The 8,328-nt window shown below is 44.1% G+C and overlaps 1 long non-coding RNA gene across 1 annotated transcript; it reads right to left on the bottom strand.

The window, feature by feature from the left end:
* Window positions 1–2,091: 2,091 nt before the first annotated feature.
* On the bottom strand, window positions 2,092–3,385 carry LOC127338605 (uncharacterized). The gene is made up of 2 exons (XR_007874432.2): window positions 3,008–3,385; window positions 2,092–2,619 (listed from the first exon to the last, which is right to left on the bottom strand). It is a non-coding gene; the product is annotated as an uncharacterized lncRNA (long non-coding RNA).
* Between the last annotated feature and the right edge of the window lie 4,943 nt (window positions 3,386–8,328).

The following is an 8,328-nucleotide window of genomic DNA, read 5'->3' as shown; positions in this document are numbered from 1 at the left end:
CCCTTTTATTTGGGATAAAGCGTAATGAGAATAGTTTTCAAGAGCTAAAGAGACGACCCACAACTACACCCATGTTGGGTCTTCTCGAGTCGGGCAAAGCTTTCACAGTTTACTGCGATGCCTCTTGAGTTGGATTGGGGTGTGTGGTCTGATGCAAGATGGGAGGGTTATAGCATATGCCTCTCGACAACTAAAGCCTCGTGAACAGAACTATCCCACCCACGACTTGGAATTAGTAGGCGTGGTTTTTGCCTTGAAAATGTAGAGACACTACCTATATTGAAATCGTTGTGAATTATACACCGACCATAAAACCCTCAAGTATATTTTCACGCAAAAGGGTTTGAACTTGATGCAAAGACGATGGTTAGAGCTTATCAAGGATTACGACCTTGGTATTAACTACCTCCAGGAAAGGCTAATGTGGTTGCGGACGCTCTCAGTCGAAAAACCTCGTGCAACCATATGGAGATCCCAATCTTTGATAGACACCTGACAAATGAGTTGGAAAGGATGGGAGTTGAGTTCGTGCATAAACCGGTTGAGCACATCCTAGCGTCATTAATGGTCGTACCCAATCTATTAGACCAAATCAAGGAAACCGAAGTCAAGGATGAATTCATCTGCGAGGAAAAGCGCAGAATACAAGATGGCCAACCTTCACAATTCCAAGTAGAAAAGGACGGATCGCTCTGGTATAAAAATCAACTTTGTGTGCCAAACATATCCGAGATTAAACAAACAATACTCAGGGAAGCACATACCACCCCCTACACCATACATCCCGGTAGCACAAAAATGTACCGCGATGTTAAGAGCACATTTTGGTGGAGAAATATGAAGAGAGAAATTGCTCAATATGTGGATGAGTGTGACACATGCAAGAGGGTCGAGGCTGAACACCAACGACCATCTGGGTTATTACAACCTCTCCCAATTCCTCAATGGAAATGGGAATGAGATCCATATGGACTTCATCACCGGTTTACCCAAGACCAAGAAAAAAGAAGAATTAATATGGGTTATAAATCTGCACACTTTATCCCTTTATCCCCTCGATGTTCCAGAGAGAAACTAGCTGAGCTATATATTTAGAGGATTGTGTCTCTACATGGAACACCATCCAAAATTGTGTCAGATCGAGGTCAATGTTCACCTCCAAGTTTTGGGAAAAATTGCAAGAAGCATTGGGCACGAAGCTGGAATTTAGTACCGCGTACCATCCACAAACTAGTGGTCAGGTTGAGAGAGTTAGTCAAATAATTGAGGACATGCTCAGGGCATGTGTGCTTGATTTTGGTGACTCATGGAGCATGCATCTACCCTTGGCCGAGTTCCCGTACAATAATAGTTACCAAGCTAGTATTGGTATGTCCCCATTTGAGGCCTTATACGGTCGAAGATGTCGAACCCCAATATGTTAGGTAGAAACCAGAGAGAAGAAACTCCTACCGCCCGACTTGGTCCGAGAAACTGAGGAAAAAGTCCGCGTAATTAGAGAGAGATTAAAGACGGCCCAAAGTAGGCAAAAGAGTTATGCGGACAAGGGGCGCAGAGATATTCAATATCAGCCTGGTAACTTCGTATATCTTAAAGTCTCGCCAATGAAAGGGGTCAAGCGTTTCGGCGTACAAGGAAAATTAAGTCCCCGGTATATTGGACAGTATCGGGTCTTAAAAAGGAGAGTGACGGTTGCATATAAAATAGAATTACCACCACACTTGCAAGGGGTGCATGATGTTTTTCATGTTTCTCGACTACGCAAGAGCGTAAACCCACCGTTGGAGCGGGTCTCGGAACGTGAGCTAACCCTCCAAAATGATCTAACCTACGAAGAGCATCCTAGCCGAATCCTCGACACCGAAGAAAAGAAACTAAGAAATAGGACAATTAGATATTGCAAGGTGCAATGGGGAAACCATCCGGTGCGAGAAGCGACATGGGAAAAAGAGGGTGATCTAAAGGAAAAGTATCCCCATCTTTTCGAGGTGCGACCGTAAATTTCGAGGACGAAATTTTTTTTAAGGGGAGAGGGATGTGAAAACCCCAAAATTTAAAAACACCATTTTTGCGACATTAGTATTGATCACATATGGCTAAACATAATTTTGCGCTAATCTCATATTAAATAAAATTCAATCACCGTCCGAGCAATATTTGCTTACAAAGTTCTTGTACACCATTTTCACTTTTCAGCCCCTAATAGAAATTAAAATTTACAATTTAGTTCCTGCCCACAATTGCTTAATGACAAAGTAAATGCCAACTCAGATCCAGCCATTGTTCTCACACTTGTAAAAACCACAGCTGTAAAAATTCCAAGTGTAACTATGCATGTACATGGGTATGCTGCATGCACACCACCTGGCGTGTGCTAGGAACCGACCAAGCCTCTCACCCTAGTATAAATAGCAGGTCCTTCTCACTGTTCATCACTTTCTACCGCACACACTTCACCACTCTCTCTCTCAGACCACCCCTTCTCCACTGCATTCGGCCTCTTCATCTATTCATTGTTGTGCTGGGCCCTTATTGATTGATCCATCTAGTGGTTCATCAGGTACTAGCACGGCCACCTGCTTGTGCTTTTATCTTTTTCATGTAGCATCTTCCTCTGCTCTGAAATTTGATAATAAAGAAGAAGAGTGGGTTGATTCAGAGATTGTTACTAGCATGCCTAAAGTCTCATCTTCTTACTTCACTAAAACCTGTAAGAGCTAGATTTAACTTGAGATCTCACAACGCTGTAGTACTAATGCATATTGATTAACTTGCTCTATCTTGCCCTGAAAGAAAATAATCTGGAAGTTGCCTCTGCTTACTACTGTTGTACTAGTCTTGGTTTGTGCTTTGTAAAACAAATTATGACCTAGATTCAGCATCACGGCAGTGTACCACACTCTACTATACCTGTGACTGGAACCTTGATTGGTGCTAGCATGTAGTATGGAAGCAACTAGTATTGTACTAGTCCGGTGCATAAAGAAGAATGGGGATTAGCACTTACATAGTTCTGGAAAGGGATTAGATGTAGGAGTTTATCGCTGGTACCACGCTAGCGGTGGCGCCGGCCTTGACGCGGCAGGCTCGCCGCAACATCATCGGCGCCGTCCATGGTCGCTGAGCCGTGCGGGGAAGCCGCGCGTGCCAGTTGCCATGCCCGCGCGCCATACTGTGGAAAGCCAAAATTGAGAGGATCGAGTAGTTGAGGTCATCAGGATGTTGTAGGTATTCACCATGGCGCTGGAGTTGGTCGGAATAGATAGATCGAACCGGATGTGCATCTGTGTGTTGTGAGGGAGACTAGCAGCAGGGGAGAGAGATGGGGACTGAGGAAGACGACTCGTTCGAGTAGTATCTAGCCGCGGCCACTTTGAGTACCATGTACAAGACCAAGCCATTTGTTATTTCCTCTCCACTGTTTGGTACAGTAGATATAAGCAGACAGGCGTGCATATCAGCTTTGGTCTGATTTACATGCCCACATGTTTTATTTTTGAAACACAAGGACGCTAGCACAACTGCATGTATTATCACTTGTTTAGCTAAAATTGTTTGCACGATATGAAATGCGTGGCATAATGGTTGAATTTAAATTTCTGAAGCTTTAAGCTTGTCTGTGAAAATAAATATTAGGAGACGACCATGGAATCCTAGAACAAGTTGTTTGTGTTTCCAAGTCGGTCGGAGCGCTACCAGGCAAGTCGTCGGACTCCTATGTTTTTCTAAAATGTGTTATGGGTTATGATTTATTCCAAAATCTGGCATGAGAACCAAATACAAAGTTTTTGGTTTTCTAAATGAAATATGAGAAGTGGATCGGAAAGATCCGCCGATTTGGCGAATGGACCAGATCTGGTGGTCTGTATGAGGTATGTCATCAGAACCCGGGTAGGGTTTTGTTTTAAATATTTGGTGGATAGAGGAGCCGGAATTGGTGGAAGCATTCCGGTTAGGGTTGCCTTGGAAGTCAGGCTCCTCTTCACAGAGATTATCAAATAAAAACATAACCAACTGGCGCTTACTTCAAAAGCGACGCAACCCGTACTGACCATAGACCTGGAATGGGACGGGCTTAACCGATTAACCATGCCAAGTAGCTACCTCTGCACGGGTGAGAAGGTGACTGTAGCCGGGTAGGTACAGTCACCCTAGGGCGAGACCGCCGGTTAGGGGTCTCGACCCGCGGGCCTTTGGCGATTAAGGCAAGGTGGAAAAGCAGAGGTGGTGTACGGGCGGGCTAAAGGTTTCGGTCCCTTGGTCTAGTTGTGCGCCATGGTAGCGCATGAACGAAATCGACCAAGTGACACTATGGGCAAAGCAGTACACCTCTGATCAGAGTAAAATGTGATATCACTCCCAGCTTCCGGGTTTGGAAGTGCGGCGTGTGGGTATTCCTCTAACACAGGATGTAAGATCCCACGTTGTCTGCCGCCAGCAGATTTCATAAATAAAAATATGGTTTTCCAACAAACGGGAAATCGGGGAAGTTTTTCTCCTAAAAGTGTTGTCGGTCGGACGGCTCGGTTGCCGTTGAGTTTTATTTTCCTTTTAAATCACCCGCCACCCCTCCACCCCCGGCGACTTGCGGAGTACGTATTTTATACGTGCTCAGCCTTGCTTTCTCCGTTGTTTTCCAGAGGCCGTGATGTATGACAACTCTGAGGAGATAGAGACCGGTGCTTATGATGAAACCGGCGCTTGTGGTGACTTTGACTTTGACTTTGCTGAAGTGGAGTATGAGTATGGGGAAGTCGATGTCCAAGGCTATGAGGAGTAGATTTATGGCTTGTAGTTCAAGCGGGTGGGATTGTATCGCCTTAGTATGTCGGTTAAAGTGACACTTTGGGTGATGATGTAATAAAGAACACCGCTTTCAAACGGTGAAAGTTTCCACTATGTACATGTTACTATTCTCCTTGGCTGGTCCTGGCGCAACTCTGAAGTGGCAGTTTCCGTTACGCTTGATTTAATCGAACGTAACGGGGCGTCACAGAAAAGACTAAGCACTGTTGAGAGGCATAGGAGATTCAAAACACTGATCTTCAATGAGTGGGTGTGGGTGGTTTTATAGGTGCACAATTTCAGTTGATAAGTGTATGAACACCGGAAAAAAGTTAGAAAAATTCTTTCTCAAGAAAGTTGGCGACAACTTAGTTTTCAATATTCTTGGGTTATTTTTTGAATGGTTTTCTTAGGATATTTATATGTCCACTAAGTTTATTTCGCAAATAAAATTATTTTTGAATAGGAAAATAGTTGTAGTTGCAATTTATGCATTAAAATCTTGTTTTCTTATCGAAATCTCCGAAGAAACTTAGAATTTTGTTTTCAACAACACATCCAACTTTCTTCGGCCGTAGCAACGCACGGGCATTTTTACTAGTATATATAACTTCAAGCACGATGGCTATCACAAGGTAAAGTGAGCTCGGGTATAGAGATAACCGAGGCACGCGGGAGACGATGATTTATCCCGAAATTCACACTCTTGCGAGTGTTGATCTCCGTTGGAGATGTGCGGTGTCTTAGAGCTAGCGAATCGAGATGTGGTAGCGACAGCGCGGAGTGGCGACGAGCGATCGGACGCAACCGACATGGAAGGAGAGCGCGCCACAACTGGCAGATTGACCGACGCGTTGGGCATTCGATCGGCGCTTGAGCAGCACGCAACCCACGTCAGAGAAGAGGTACCTCTACTTACACAGGTGGATTAATTGATTGATTTTTTTGTTTAATCAGATGGCTTGTGAGAAGGGTGATTGATTTCGGCCTCTCCCTCTTAGTGTTTCTTCTCCACGTCGTGCATGTTTAAGAGATTGAGGTGAGTGGAGGAATATTGAAGGAATATTTTGGGATTGACGGAGGCCTCAAACCAATTTATGTATTCCAGTGCCCTGCAATTAATTAAGTATCTGACTTATGCTATTCATGATATTAATTTTCAGTTGCATTGGATGTGAATAAACGATTAACATCGCTCCTTGTCAGTTGGCACACTAAGCACTGTTGAGAGGCATAGGAGATTCAAAACACTGATCTTCAATGAGTGGGTGTGGGTGGTTTTATAGGTGCACAATTTCAGTTGATAAGTGTATGAACACCGGAAAAAAGTTAGAAAAAATCTTTCTCAAGAAAGTTGGCGACAACTTAGTTTTCAATATTCTTGGGTTATTTTTTTGAATGGTTTTCTTAGGATATTTATATGTCCACTAAGTTTATTTCGCAAATAAAATTATTTTTGAATAGGAAAATAGTTGTAGTTGCAATTTATGCATTAAAATCTTGTTTTCTTATCGAAATCTCCGAAGAAACTTAGAATTTTGTTTTCAACAACACATCCAACTTTCTTCGGCCGTAGCAACGCACAGGCATTTTTACTAGTATATATAACTTCAAGCACGATGGCTATCACAAGGTAAAGTGCATAAGTAAAGAGCTCGGGTATAGAGATAACCGAGGCACGCGGGAGACGATGATTTATCCCGAAATTCACACTCTTGCGAGTGTTGATCTCCGTTGGAGATGTGCGGTGTCTTAGTGCCCCCGAACGTCACAAGAGGCTCACCTTGAGGTGTGGTTGCTCGATGCACACCAACGCCACAAAGGCCTCACCCCAAGATGCGGTACTCACACCACACACCGAGCGCCACGAAGGCGCCTCACCTAAATCTCCGGTGACCCTCGCCACAAAGGCCTAGGTCACGGTTCCACTAAGGGATTTCCTTCGAGGCGGAAACCGGGCCTTACACAAAGGTTGGGGCACACATCCACAACTTAATTGGAGGCTCCCAACAAATCACCACAAAGGTCTAGAATCCGTCTAGGGTTCCAAGAACCCAAGAGTAACAACCTTCTTGCTTTCACCACCACGAATCACCGTGGAGAACTCAAACCGATGCACCAAATGCAATGGCAAGAACACCACAAATATGCTCAAGTCCTTCTCTCTCAAATTCCAACAAAGCTACAAAAGCTATTGAGGGAATAAGAGAGGAAGAACAAAGAGGAGAACACAAAATTCTCCAAGATCTAGATCCCAAAGATTCCCTCACAAAGAGGTGATTTGGTTTGGTCAAAGTGTGGATTTAGATCTCCTCAATCTTTCTCTCAAATAGATGCAAGAATCATGGGAAGGGGAGAAAGATCTCAAGCTTCAAAAGGTCAATAACAATGGAGGAGAGAGGCTTGAGAGAAAGGAGGAAGAAGAAGTGGGGAGAAAGAGGAGGAAGAAGGCCTTAAATAGGGGTCTCAGATTTCTTCCCGTTGGGGCCAAAATCGCGACAGGCCGGCAGTGCCGGGGTGGCCGGCAGTGCCGGTCTTGTGACACCGGCAGTGCCGGGGTGCTCCCGGCAGCAGTTCCGGCCCTCCTGTTTTTACCCAAACACCCGATACGAAAACCTTAAAAACTTTTGCAACCAGACTCCGATTTGATGATCTTGGGCTCGTTTCGAAGCTAGTAACAAGCTCTACAAGATCATGCAGGGAACCATCATAGTCCAGTAAGGTAGGATAGAAATAAATGATGAAAGGTTTGACCTATCTAAAAAAGACATACTGGTAAAACCTCCAACCTCGAAAATGCAACAAGTTGAGTTAGGAAACACGGATTTAGGTGAAACCAATTTTGTTGTAAAGGGGATGACAAGAGCTACCCCACAAAGAGTGAAATGCTTAAGAACAAGCGGGGTACGTTTTTCTATGTATTTTAGAGTGAAACCTCTCAATACGAGAAACCGAGAAAAACTCCAATATCGAAAACGCAACAAGTGATTCATGCGGAATCCGTTTTCGATGAACTAGAGCTTGCTATGGAAGTAAGCACAAGCTCTAAAACATCACATGGATAAGATCCAAATAACAACCAAGAAAGATGATGATGAACCAAACTCAAAAACGCAACAAATGATCTATGCGAAATCCGTTTTCGATGAACTAGAGCTTGTCATGAGAATAAGAACAAGCTCTAAAACATCACATGGATAAGATCCAAATAACAACCAAGAAAGATGATGCAAGGATGCAAAGTTTTGAGCTTTCTCCGAACGATACGATCGAGTTACTCACTCGAGAGCCCTCTTGATAGTACGGCAACTAAACTATAAACCGGTCTCCAACTGCACCATGAGACCGGTGAGAAAGAAACCCTATCAAGAGCAAACCTTAACCTTGCGCATTCCACTTGAGCTTGACGATGATGGTCTTGACCGCAACAAGATGGAACGCCTTTCTTGATTGTGCTTGCTTGACGAAGTCTTGTAGATTGCTCCCCCATAAACCACCATGGGAGAGCTTCTTCTTCGGCGCAACTTCACATATCCATGATCA

The sequence above is a fragment of the Lolium perenne genome, chromosome 3 (genome assembly GCF_019359855.2).
Source record: "Lolium perenne isolate Kyuss_39 chromosome 3, Kyuss_2.0, whole genome shotgun sequence".
NCBI classification, from domain to species: domain Eukaryota; kingdom Viridiplantae; phylum Streptophyta; class Magnoliopsida; order Poales; family Poaceae; genus Lolium; species Lolium perenne.
Note: the sequence above shows the minus strand (reverse complement) of the source record. Positions and strands in the feature narration are given on the sequence as shown.